Here is a 14,584-nt window from a genome sequence, read left to right as displayed (position 1 = left end):
GTGTTGGTTTACGATAAAAATAAGCTCTTCGGTCGCACTGATAATCGCATGGCTGTTCCAACAACGAGGCACTAGGCCACCACAACGGTAGGTATGTTGCATCTAACCGTTAGTACCGCGTAAGGGCATACTTGTACTTGGCGATCGTCCCATAAAATGGTCAGGGTGGTAACGTTGTTCACGCGGAGAAGCAACTGGCGGCTGTAGAAGCCGTCCGCCGGTGTCTGGTACTCGTGACACAGACAGTAGTGAATGATGTACCTAAAAACATAAAAAATGAAATTAGTCTCACCATTCAGATCCTTATTAAAATTATTCATTTCATAGCGAGGACAGCGCTACTGGGTGTACACAAGTGTTTAAAGGCGTGGCGAGGCATGGAGGGGGGGGGAGTGGAGTACAAGGTAAGTAGCATAAAATAATAAATAAATAGGGCCAGCTGGTGGCAAGTGCAAGGTAAGTGCAGAACAAGTGCTGGGAAGGGGGGGCTGTAGGATACTGAGACAGTCCCCCAGTGCAGGGGTTGACAGGGAGGCAGTGCAGGTGGAGAGTGGAAGGGCCCAGGACCGAGGTCGCAGACAGTGGACCAGTTGTAGCAGGGGAGAGGGAGAGAGAAAGCAGAAGCAAAGAGGAAGGTTTTGAGGTGCTTCAGTAAAAGCAGATGTTTCTCCTCAAGATAGTGCGCGGTAGAAAACAATATGCCACATAGAACGAACAAGTACAACTGAACCCGTCTTTAAAGCCACTGTATAGTAATGAAATTGCGGTATAAACTCATCAAAAGTTACTTACATTATATTTGCATTTTCCATTGTGTCTCTGTGTAGGGCAGACCCGAAACACCACTCCTTCTTTGCCGACGTTACTTCTTCTAATGAACGTGGCTCATCGTTTCGTTTCTGAATTTTTATTCATTATCTTTTCTTAGTCTTTCAGGATGGTCCCGGCCTGTCAAGGTCAAATCACAATAGAACCTTATATTGGGTCGTGGGCCGTTCCGCCACCCGAGCAAAACATCAAAGCAGCTGACCTTCACTTTGAGCGAGCACACATTTCTAGTTAGCTGCAGTTAGTTTTAGGGACATCTTGTCTGCGTGCCTTTTTTTTTATTGTCCCTATGGGTCGGCCATGTGTTTGTAATACGGAAACATTCTATAATTTTTGTAAAAATGATTTATATTACTGTTTGGTTTAATTGCAATGGGCCTGCAACATGAGGAGACTCGAGAGAACAGACAATCAAATTACAATCATTTAAACCGTGATGTGTATTTCTCAATGAGCTCTGCTTTAGGTGGACATGGAACAGAGGCAATGTTGGGTGGCAATGCAGTTGTCCCCTGCATAGGTTCGTTCACCACTCCATGTATGTGCCTATCGAGGACATCTACGATAAGTCTCTCAATAAACTCATATTGCATATCCTCAAACACTGGTTTGATCACCCATTGTTTACTTCTTTTAGTGAAGGCCTTATTGTAGCGAAGCGTCCCTAAAGTTCCGGTCGTCCTACTTTGTTGACGGCCAACATTATGGTTATGTGCCAAGACCGCTAGAAGAGTCCGATTTATCATGCCTTCCATGCCAAAATGCAATCTTTTGGGCCTGTACTTTAGGCACATATTGTGGAACACCTCCAAATCTCCTGTGTGGCAGAATTCCGGGAGTCCCCTCAAATCTCTTGTTATAGTTTTATCAAATACAATCTTTTCAATGGCCTTGTGAGTGGGTGATGAAGGAATCAACCACTTCTTCTTCCGTGCCTCCTCTGTGGACAAATGGCCATGTTCACATTTGTGGAAATGTTCATTTGTCGACCATCGATGTACGTTGCTACAGTGCAACATTACTGACCGCCATTTTTCCAGTAGAATTTCCAACGACCCTTCACATGTTTTTGAGCTCCACCAAAGATGGTTGCTGATTGACTTGGACCACTGTGAAATACCTTGCAATTCTTTTTTTTTTCCTGCAGCCGACAATTTTTTATTGATTGATTTTGCAAGATGCCATACGTCAAATTGGTGATTTATATTTTTGTACTGTTCTCTCATTGTCTTGGCAATTGAAACGTGTCTGTCCGTGGCTATCAGGTCGATCACCATTCCCCGCGATTGTAGTTCTTGCAATGATGCTACAAAGCCAACTTTCTCCATGGCCACTGAGGATGTACTTTGTGACACCTGCACGACCACCGAACTCACAATTTTCTTACTTTCCATGTCCTGAAAGTGGTAGGTGCAGTACTTGGCTGAAAATCCTGGGCTGTCGCACTGTCCATCACCGGCTAGCCTGAAGCGTTTGCCCGCGAATGTACTTTCCATTGACATTTTTTCCATTCTCCAAGCTTCGCTGATGGCTGGAAATAGATAATCGGTTTGGTATTTGTAGAACTGACTTTTCGCAATGAAATGGATTCCCACAAACTGAAAGAAATACTGTAACTTTTTAAAACTTGAACCACTAAAAAGTGCGGCCGCTGCACAAAGTAGATTGCCTGCTGGCAGTTGCCCCAGCATGGGTTGTGCAGACCATGCGAACGGATGATATTGTGTACAGGTGGCATGTATTTTAAGGTTAGTGCCTCGAATTGCACGAGTCACATTAATCAATGGCTCCCCACATACTTCCCCACCAACCGAATGCCCACATTTCATCATCATAATAATATCCATCAAACAGCTATCGAATACAATGAATTTGGCCTCTTTCCTTATACTGTCACTCTGCATCCCAGCTGGTTCGGCCTGTAACGTTGAGGACATGTCACTCGCATGAAAGGTACAATCTCTGATATCGTCTTCCGCTATGCTGAGTGATATTGATGGTGTTTCATTGTCGTCCACGTCATTCTCTTCCATTGCAACATCTGTTCCTTGTCCGGAGATGGGAGAAAAAAACAATGTCTTCAACTTTCGCGCGCTCTTATTTTTTGCGGGTGTGGATTCTGTGAATTGATCTCCGACTGCATCCAAACTACCAGGAGGACATTCACTATCAATGGCTGGTGGTGGTATAGCTCCGTTGTCAATCACTTCATATTCTTCCCATTGGCACGATGCATCTCCAGTCTCGAGTCCCTGCCAAAAGGTTTGACAAGCAACATCTCTCGTTCGCTTCACTGTCTGTGTAGATCTAGTTCTTACACCCACTCGCAACTAGAGGACAGATTAGAAAAGGGATGTTCAGTTTAAACACAACTTACAGTATTGAACTATTGACAGTGAAAGACAACATAATATAGTGAACAGGACACTAACCTTCTTTTGCTTTCTTTTCTTTGAAACTTTCTTGCCTCGAACTTCAACATCTGGACGCTGTTGCTCCGACTCGTGTGTGCATGTCTCCACTTCCTCTCGCGCTGCAACGACTATATTTTCATGATAAGCACATCCATCACTCACTGAGGCTCCATCGACTCCCTGAAACATAGAACTTTCATTAGTATGTATAATAATATTGAAAACACAAAATGTACTTGGGGACCAATACCCATACGTACATCTCAATAGCAAAACACGAATGAACGCATTGTGTAGAACATTCAAACGACAATAGTTCACGCATTGTTGATCTAGTTAGATTGAACTGTCAAGATCCATACCTCGGGCTCCGCATAGACTTCCATTGATGATATTATTGAAGATGACGCTTCAGCAACTCCCTGAAACACAGTAATTGCATTAGTATGGTTTTCTATTTTGTTAAAAAGAACATAAACTTTGTGCAGGCGTCAACGGCTCATCTAAATAGACCTGCACAAATGATCAGTTGTCTAAAATAAATAATGGATATGTAAATATGATTCGATTTGCTCGATCGTTGGAAGTGTCACCACCCAGAGATCTGCATCAACTACTAGGGGTGATGTTCTTGTAGAAGAAGCTCCGTCATCTCCCTGAAACATAGTACTTGCGTTAATAAAGAAGGAAGTATAGCGGATGTAATCACGTCATATGATTTCGCTTGATCGAACTGTCAGTATCCATACCTCGAAATGCATAAGAACATCAAGGGACGATGTAACTGCGGTGCACACTTCTGCAAGCTGTTGCGCCGACCCGTAACTGCATGCTCCCCCTTCTACTTGGACTAATGCTCCATCGACTCCCTGAAACATAGGACTTTCATTAGTAATGAACACAATATTGAAAAAAGAAGACACATAGGAGGGCGACGACAGAAGGACATATCAATGGCTAAAAACGAAAGAAACATTGTGTGTAACAATCACGCTACAAGAATGCAAGATCTGATGATCTCCATCGATGGAACTGTCCGGAAACGTACCTCGAGCATCTGAGTGACATCTACGGTTGTCGTCAATGCGTTGGACTCCTCAGCATCTCCCTGAAAGACAGTACTTGCATTATTTTGGATAACAATAATTATAACTGAAAACAAAGACTAGAGGACGAGTACAAGGGTGTACCATTAGGTAAAATAATTACACGATCAATTAAAACTATTGATTTACATGCCTAAAACAAGTCAGTGTCAGAATAGCTAAGTAAGATTACCCGATAGGCGCTTGAAGTGGCTGATGACTGCAATAACGACACGGATGGAGAATCTTCCGCCTTCATATTGAGTGGATACATAAATGGGGAAATTATTGTTAGCTAATGCTACACACTACCGCAAGGCCGAGAGATAAATACGTAAACTTGACTCACCAGTGGAGGGATGTGGACGAATAGAGTGGGAATAGCGGTTGAGAGCAATTTTCGCCTCGCTCGCGGTGTTTTCTTCTTTATTAGCAATGATGTGGAGTACATGTCTGGGCTAAAGTGCCTGCTGCAGATGCGGTATCGATCACCCCTCTTGTCCGCAAAGACTTCTAGGACTCTACTTTCTAGCTCAGAGGCTGGATATCCGCAATATCGGACCCATTCTCTTATCTGATCTATTGTCTTAGGGAAAACATGCATTATAGTACCTTCAGATTTGTTATGGGTCTTCGAAGGGCAACCGCCAATGGAACAGGCAGGCATTATGGAAAGTTCTGAAAAGTAAAGATCAACAATTCTCTATGAATACCAATGCGTTAAAACAGTAAATGACACATAAAAGGTTCAATGCAAGGTCCGTTTTGGTTCTTGGAACTATACACGTTATTCACATGCGGATAAGTATTTCAATAACTTTCAAAAAATAGAAAAAGTAATTTGACTAAACTCAGAACATGTGACTAGTTCCTTGCATGTACTGTCGTGAACGAAAAGAAAACATGGATGCAATTTGATGACTACTAGCAAATAGATATAAATTAAAAAATTGGACGCAAAATGATTATGGTACATGGACTTACCTTGACGAACAAACAGTTAGATGCAGGGATCAGAGTAGTTTCTTGTCGTAGAACAGGGAGCAGTTCACAGGTTGCAAACTGACGAGTTTGCTCAAAGTGGTCACGGAAGTTCACAGAGACGAAGAGCAGATAACCAGCACCTTCACGGGTTGACTAGCAAAGCGCAAAGAAGTTCTCATTAGAAATATGAAGTGGGTTATAAAGAATTCGAACCAGGGGTGTGTTTGTGAATGAATGACGTGTATATGTCGTGGCATTATGCGGATTGCAGGGGGCCGTCCAGCGTGAGAGGGCTGCTTGGCAGGAGACACGGGGTCTGGAGGTAGACATGGGAACAACAAACCCATGCTCTATAGACCACTTTGAAGTGTACATGGTCTTTGGCACCTCTTGGCCTTTATCGCTCCCTGACAGCTCCACTTGCCAGCAGCGCAAGTACCCCGGTGCGAACTGCCTTTGATAGGGCGGGGGGTGGATCGGGGCGGTGGTCGTGCAGACAAGACACAGGAAGACTCGTGAATGGAGACACACTTATGTGGATTGCAGGGGGCCGTCCAGCGTGAGGGGGATGCTTGGCAGGAGACACGGGGTCTGGAGGTAGACATGGGAACAACAAACCCATGCTCTATAGACCACTTTGAAGTGTACATGGTCTTTGGCACCTCTTGGCCTTTATCGCTCCCTGACAGCTCCACTTGCCAGCAGCGCAAGTACCCCGGTGCGAACTGCCTTTGATAGGGCGGGGGGTGGATCGGGGCGGTGGTCGTGCAGACAAGACACAGGAAGACTCGTGAATGGAGACACACTTATGTGGATTGCAGGGGGCCGTCCAGCGTGAGGGGGATGCTTGGCAGGAGACACGGGGTCTGGAGGTAGACATGGGAACAACAAACCCATGCTCTATAGACCACTTTGAAGTGTACATGGTCTTTGGCACCTCTTGGCCTTTATCGCTCCCTGACAGCTCCACTTGCCAGCAGCGCAAGTACCCCGGTGCGAACTGCCTTTGATAGGGCGGGGGGTGGATCGGGGCGGTGGTCGTGCAGACAAGACACAGGAAGACTCGTGAATGGAGACACACTTATGTGGATTGCAGGGGGCCGTCCAGCGTGAGGGGGATGCTTGGCAGGAGACACGGGGTCTGGAGGTAGACATGGGAACAACAAACCCATGCTCTATAGACCACTTTGAAGTGTACATGGTCTTTGGCACCTCTTGGCCTTTATCGCTCCCTGACAGCTCCACTTGCCAGCAGCGCAAGTACCCCGGTGCGAACTGCCTTTGATAAGGCGGGGGGTGGATCGGGGCGGTGGTCGTGCAGACAAGACCCGTTTGCCGCAGGGCCTCACCAAGGAGAGGCCATCTAACTGAATGTAAGAGGATGGCTGCAGGATCTACTACATGGAAGGCAGGGGGGTGAGTTTATAAATACCTCACCCTCCCAGGAGAATATACACTAGATTCATTTAAAAAATCAAAACAACCATTGTTAAAATATATGTTGGGCTTTATTTTAGATTTTAATTAAACATAAATAATAAACATTACACATTGTAAAGTTGAGGTTGCAGCACATCGAGGGAAAATCCGCGGTATTGTCCACTGTCACTGGGGAAATGTTGTCTAATGGCAAGTACCGCACAGGCAGGTATTACTCTCCGAACGCGGTGTCCGAGCCTCCCGTGAAGCCACCAAGTGAAGCAACGATAGGCCACCAGCCTGTACCACCTGTGAAAAAAAAAGATGCAAACTGTATTAAACTGACCAAACTTTCTTATCAATGTCGATTCAGGTAACACATGTCATTTTTCTTAGAAAAAAATTATATCTAGAAAATGCACTATATGGAACCAATTTACATGCGTTCGAATGATATGTAAATGTAATTTTATATGTGGGAGACGACCATAAAATAGTGGTGGCATCACTGACATCACAAACAGAGTATACTTACTCGTTACTCGGATTACGCGGACGAACAGTGCCACGAAGTTCGTGCATAAGCACCATCATCATCCTCAACACTGTCCGTGAGAGGCAGGCTTCCCTGAACTCTGGCAGCTCGGTGATGCATTGCGGACTTTGCTCGCCTTCCTGCTGACTTTGCTCGCTTTCCGAAATGTAGGCCAAGCACCCGGAATTTTCACGGCAGCAGCAGTTCTCCTCCTCAGTTGGCATTAGCTCGCACCGATTGCACGTGCACCAGGTGGAGACGCCGTCCATGCGACATGGTCCAGGCTCTTCATCCGTTGACTGGTCCTCCCAACTGCCGTCCGAATCCCCATCGTTTTCGCGTGCTTGCCTTTCCAGTAGTTCTTCCTCGGTGTACTCGGGCTCGTACATATACGGCATTATTGTGGCCATTGTGCGGTAAAGATAGTAAAATAATTTACAGAGATGGTACAGGTGTTCACACGGGCTACAAGCGGCGAAGGTAGCTGACCAGAGCACTGAAACGAGTCACAGAATACTCAAAGTAACACAGAGAGAGGAATGGAATCGAAAATCTGCTGCTGTATGTTGTGAAACGGTCTGTTTATACTTATTGGGGAAAGAGGCGTCCTGCCATTTCCATGGCAACACGTCAATAGCTGAGGCGCAGCGATTGTTGACACGAGACGTGCTTGAAATGGGCAGTACGCGTCTGCTGATGTCAGGCTCAGGGGCGGGGGATTTGATTTAGTGCCGCAAAGGCAGGTGAGCCAGGTCGATGCGGCGGAATGATAGGATTATCACAAAATGGAGGCTGATTTCGAGTGCGATAATGGGCGAAAAGTCGGGTAAGGTCCATAGGAAAGTTTCCTACAATCTACCGATTTATGCTTACAAACACATGGCCGACCCGTAGGGACAATAAAAAAAAAGTCCCGGAACTCTCCTTTAAGTCCGATCAAGTTGGTTATGTAAAGGTCGTAATATCTCCTTCAATGCTAGACTCTTCCTAGATGTCATCCATATTATCTCCAAAGATAATAAAAAGATAGACAGGGGTATGCAGCTATAGCTCTGCATGCACAAAAAGCATTTGACCGTGTTAGTTGGGACTTCATGTTTCAATCTCTCCTCTTGCATGAGTGTGGCGAAAAATGTATTTCTTTAGTCAAATTGCTCTATTCTTGCCCCAAATCATCCATTTGTACGAATGGCCAATTCTCCTTCTTCCCTCTTCTCAGAGGAACGCGACAAGGCTGTCCCCTCTCGCCAATTCTTTACATCCTCACGTTAGAACCCTTACTTGAACTCATTAGATCTCACAAGGTTTTACCGGGAATAACAAAAGGACCTACACATTGTAAAATAGCCGCCTACGCTGAGGATGTTCTTATTTTCGTTAAAAATCCTAAAAACCACCTTTCCCATTTACTTGATACACTTCACCAATTCAGCCTTGTTTCTTGTCACACTCACCTGTGTCTCTGCAGGAGCGATGGATGAGCCTCCTTTGACTTCCCCTGTTTCACCCGGAGGAATACCTGTCAAATATAAGATGTACACTCAGACCTGAATTTGCCTGATTCCCCTGGACCCTTCCCTTCTCTTTACAGTGTGCTGTGATGTCCCTTAAGGGCTTACCTTGGTTTTTAGTGGGGTGTGCACTCCATCCTGCATTTGCAGGGGCACGATTCTATGGGAGATTCACAGCCCTGCACTCGTAGGGATGATGCCAATGTCTGTTTGCTGAGTTCTGATGCCACACACTGTTATATGCCTTCACAGCGAGGCGGAGTGTCCAATGTGCTAGTTTCTTCACTAGCAAGAAAGTCCTTTCCACAAGGTGAACGTTTCGCGGTGGATGTTGAGTGTCCGGAATTGTCTGTATTGTCTTTATTTGTCAAAGGTATCTTTGGGTGAGTTGCGCTGCGTGCAGAACTCAGAGCCGCTGATAGGTATGAGCAGCGTTATAGGTTCGAGCGCACCTAGTAATGTCTCTCCTTTCCCTTGCAGGAGTGGATTATGGAGTGCTTGCGCCACGAGTCTGGGTTCAGGGCTACTGGAGAGCCTCAGTGGTCTGGTAAGTATGCACAGAAGCTTCGGTGAGTATGCACTGCGTTATTGGAGCAAGCTAGTTATTGGAGCAAGTGCAGTGAGTAATGTCTCTCCTTTTCTTTTGCAGGACTGTGGGCGCTCGGACTACGAGCCTGGATCCCAGTTTAGCGGGAAGATTCAGTGAGTATGCGCAGCGTTACTGGAGTGAGCGCGCTAATGAAAGTTCTTCTTTGTGCTTACAGGTGCCGGTGTAGGATTCACCTTGTGACCGGAGAAATCTGCGGCGTGGAGAAAGCACAGAGGTTGATCCGGAGCAGGTAAGCTGAAGCAGGACGATCTGAAGCAGGTAAGCAGAAGCAGGTTGATCCGGAGCAGGTAAGCAGAAGCAGGATGATCCGGAGCAGGTAAGCAGAAGCACGGAGAGTGTTTTGCTGATGCAGCTTACAGAAGCAACACGAAGCACTGGAAAAATCTTGGGTGTAGCTTACATAGCTAGCCACACCCAAACACTAGAGAGCTCATGGCAACAGGAAGTGGTAACCAGGAAGTTACTACAAACATCAGGAAGGAATTAAAAGAAGGTATCTGCTATGGGTTTTTTGTGAGCCTCTGCCAGGCCTGCCAAGCCTCCACCCAGCTGACCCGAACTACATGCCTGGTACCCATGACAGTCTTCCCCCTCAGGACCCCTCCCAATGGTGTGTGTGTGGGTTTTGGTTTTTAGATTGTCCCGATGGAATCTTTGCACCAATTGGGGGGCATGCACGTGTGTGCTGGGTTCCCATGATCTTTCCTGGGGTCCGTACCCCTTCCAGTCAATCAAGTAATATACGATCTTTTGCACTAGTTTGGAATCTAATATGTTCTTTACCTCATATTCTGGTGCTTCTTCACCCACTTGTATGGGTGTGGGAGGTGTGGAGGTTTAGGTTCCTGTGTGTACTGGTTTTAACAGTGACACATGGAATACGGGATGTATACGCATATGTTGAGGTAACGCCAGTCTCATGGCTGCTGAATTAATCACTGTCTCAATCGTGTATGGGCCGATCTACCTAGCTTGAAATTTTCTGGGACCTTCTAAAGCAATGTGTCTAGATGTTCTGGGGTTTCGACCATATATAGTAAAAAAGGGTGTTGTTTAGGTTGATGAGTGTGTTGAATTGTTGTAGGCATACTCTGCCATCCATAGTATTTCTGTCCAGCTTTGGCTTGTTTGGTGTAATAGACAGCGCAAATACTGTTACATGGTCTGGTTCGTGTGCTCGGTTTGACCATCCGTTTGAGGATGGTGACTAGAGGACAGACGGATTTCTACTTCTGCCAGAGCACAACATTTCTTCCAAAAACGAGATACAAATTGGCTCCCTCTGTCAGAAATGATCACGGTAGGGAATCCGTGTAACTTGACGATTCAGTCTAGAAAAACCTGTGCCAGAGTCAGAGCTGAAGGAATACCTTTCAGGGCAATGAAATGGGCCATTTTGGAGAAGAGATCAACTACTACGAGGATGGTATTATAACCTGCGCTGGGAGGTAAGTCAGTGACAAAGTCCATTGATACTGTGTGCCAGGGTGCTGGTGGAATGGTGATTGGCTGAAGGAGGCCAGCTGGTTTTTGCCTGGATGTCTTCTATTGTGCACACATCTCACAGGTGCCTATGTAGGTAGCAATATCTCCTCGCCAAGTTGGCCACCAATAAAATGTGCTTACTTTCTTCATGGTTTTAGCTATCCTTGGATGGGCTTCCAATAGCGAGTCGTGGTAGTCAGACATAATTGCTTGTTGCAGATCCTTAGTTGGAACGTAGAGACGTTTTTGGTAATATGGTAGTTTGTCTTGAATGGTGAACTGTTCTCCCTTCTTGTCCCAGGCCAGTAGGTCTTTTTTTGACATACTTTTTTTTATTGCTTCCTGCAATGTGTTGAACGGAGATGGACCAATACAGAAGCCAAGAATTTTATGGCTAGGTATGATCTCCACCAGTTTAGGGGCATTATAGACTTCCTCTCCTGTGCCAATGCGGGATAACGCATCCGCTTTCCCATTCTTAACTCCGGGGCGGTAGGTGATCACAAAGTCATATTCCATTATGGACAGGGCCCAACGGAGTTGTCTTGAAGACTGAGCTTTTTCTGAGCGTAAGTATTGCAAGTTCCGATGATCTGTTATTATTGTGATGGTGTGTTTTGCTCCAAGTAAGTAATGTCGCCATTCGCACAGTGCACTCTTGATTGCTAGGAGTTCTTTCTCAGAAATCGCATAGTTCAATTCTGCTGGGGAACATTTTCTCGACCAAAAGGCAATGGGATGAAGGCATCCAGTTTTGGGATTCTGTTGGGACAATACGGCCCCCATGGCAATGCTTGAAGCGTCCGTTTCCACGATGTACAGTAAATCGGGCTGCAGGTGTTGTAGTATTGGGGCTGAGGTGAATTTTTCCATGAGGGCTCGGAAGGCTTCTTCCACCGCTGGTATCCATTCGAACTTTCGGTGTTTACGCAGCAAGGACGTAATTGGGTGTACTATATGTGAGAATCCTGGTATGAAGCGTCAATAGAAATTTGCAAAACTTAAGAAACTCTGTACTCCTTTTACAGACGTGGGTAAGGACCAAGTGAGGATTGCTTCCACTTTTCTATTGTCCATCTTGATTCCCTGCGGTGTCAGTACATATCCCAGAAACTCCACCTCGGTGACGTGGAAGGAACATTTTTCAAGTTTTGCATACAGTTGGTTTTCACGCAATTTGCGGAGTACTGCTCACACATGGGTTACGTGTTCTTGGGGAGTGGTGGAGTAAATCAGAATGTCATCGATGTAGACGACTGCGCAGACATCGATGAGTTCCTGTAACACATCATTCATAAAATGCTGGAACGCAGCCGGGACATTGCAAAGCCCAAAGGGCATGACCTGGTATTCGTACAGACCACAGCAGGTACGGAACGCAGTCGTCCACTCGTGCCCTTTCTTCATGCGTACCAGGTGATATGCGCCACGTAAGTCTAGTTTTGTGAAAATCTTTGCTTGTCTCACCTGGTCTATGAGTACTGGTATTAGAGGTAATGGGTACTTGTTCTTTATGGTGACTTGATTTAGGGCCCGGTAATCAACACATGTTCTTAAATCCCCCTCCTTCTTAGGTACACAGAAAAGTGGGGAGGCGGCTGGTGACTTAGATAGCCTAATGAAACCATTGGCCAGGTATTGGTCCAAGTAAATCCGTAGATGAGTGTTTTCCTCCTCGGTTAATGCATAAATGTGGCTGCACGGTACTTGTGCCCCTGGTAGCAGATCGATCTGGCAGTCATAAACTCGATGTGGTGGTAGCATATTAGCTTGCTCCTTCGCGAACATGTCCTGGAACTCCTGGAATTCCGCTGGTAAGGTCCCCACCAAACCTAAAACTGCTATCTTTTCCTGTGAAGCTAACAATGGGCTTCTTTGGGTCCCTTTGTTGTCATAGCAAGAGGCGGATTCCGTGGGAAACAGTAAAGTTCGAGCTCACCAATCTATCTTTGGGTTGTGTGTCTCTAGCCATCGTATCCCTAGAATCAGCTGGAATTGGGGTGCAGCGATAAAGTCGAATCTAATACCTTCCTTGTGACCATCTTGGCAGATTAAGGTGAGAGTGGAAGTACACTGTGTTACTGGTCCCGAAAGGAGTTGTGTGCCATCCACAGCTGTCACACTTTCAACTGTGTCCTTAAGGTGGAATGCCAATCACAAAGTCTTTGCAGTGTTTATGTCCAAGTAGTTCCCAATAGCCCCACTGTCTATGAAAGCCTTGAGGGCATGCATTCGGGTGGGTTGTGAAGGATCTACCAGAACCACAGGAATACTGAAATGTGAGATCTGAGTGCTCCGTTCCTAGCTCGACAGGCTGATCTCTACATCTGCCGGGCGTTGGAGTTTTCCGCTTCAGTGTCTTCCCTTGTGTTATCAAGTACCCCCATTGTCTTCCGTGGAGGTTTAACCGTGCAGTTCCGGAGGAAGTGACCAGATTGGCTGCAATATAAGAAAAGTTTTTCCTGACGCCTCCGTTCTCTCTCTGCTTTGGTGAGTGGTCCCCTGAGGACACCCAGTTGCATGGGCTCTGAGTGTGTTTCGGAGGCCTGTTGACTGGACGCTTCTTTCGGTCGGACATATACTGGTCTATGTTCTGATCTGGTTCGGTTGGCCTTGTGATCCTGTAACCAGTGGTCCAGTTGCATAGTCAGATTGATGTATTCACTACAATCTTCAGGAGGATTAACTACTTGTGCCAAGACATATTTTAATTCACCTCTCAGTCCTCTCAGTCCTCGATAAAATAACGTTATTCGTTTCTCCTCTGGCCAACCTGATTCGGCTATTAGACGATTGAATGTGGTGACATACAAAATAAGATCCTGACCACCCTGTCGCAGAGAGAGCAGCTCATCATCCAAGGCCTGACCACGAGTCCGATGGGCAAATAGTTTTTTCAGTTCACGTTGAAAACCTGGGTAATTTCTCAGTAAGGGGTCGTGCCTAAGCACTAATGGGACAGACCAGTCCGCTGCGTGCCCTCCTAAATAATAGAGGACGAAACCTACGTTAGCCTGGTCATTCAGAAAAGTCTGGTTTGCATATGAAGTGTAGGCGGCATTGATTAATGAATGCTCCAAATTTCTTGGGATCCCCAGAGAAGCGTTCCGGGGGTGCTAGAGGGATATTGCCTGGAAGCAATACCTGAACGGTTGTGACTATAGGTGCCACCTGAGGGACTCCACCTAGTAGGGGTGCTAGACCGGCCACACACTGTTATATGCCTTCACAGCGAGGCAGAGTGTTCAATGTGCTAGTTTCTTCACTAGCAAGAAAGTCCTTTCCACAAGGTGAACGTTGCGCGGTGGATGTTGAGTGTCCGGAATTGTCCTTATTGTCTTTATTTGCCAAAGGTATCTTTGGGTGAGTTGCGCTGCGTGTAGAACTCATAGCCGCTGGTAGGTATGCGCAGCGTTATAGGTTCGAGCGCACCTAGTAATGTCTCTCCTTTCCCTTGCAGGAGTGGATTATGGAGTGCTTGCGCCACGAGTCTGGGTTCAGGGCTACTGGAGAGCCTCAGTGGTTTGGTAAGTATGCACAGAGGCTTCGGTAAGTATGCACTGCGTTATTGGAGCGAGCGCGTTATTGGAGCGAACGCAGTGAGTAATGTCTCTCCTTTCTTTTGCAGGACTTTGGGTGCTCGGACTACGAACATGGATCCGAGTGTAGGGGGAAGATTCGGTGAGTATGAGCAGCGTTACTGGAGTTCTTCT

The sequence above is a fragment of the Ambystoma mexicanum genome, chromosome 1p (genome assembly GCF_040938575.1).
Source record: "Ambystoma mexicanum isolate Mex_15411 chromosome 1p, UKY_AmexF1_1, whole genome shotgun sequence".
NCBI lineage: Eukaryota > Metazoa > Chordata > Amphibia > Caudata > Ambystomatidae > Ambystoma > Ambystoma mexicanum.
The sequence above is the reverse complement of the archived record's forward strand: the minus strand, read 5'-3'. Positions refer to the sequence as shown.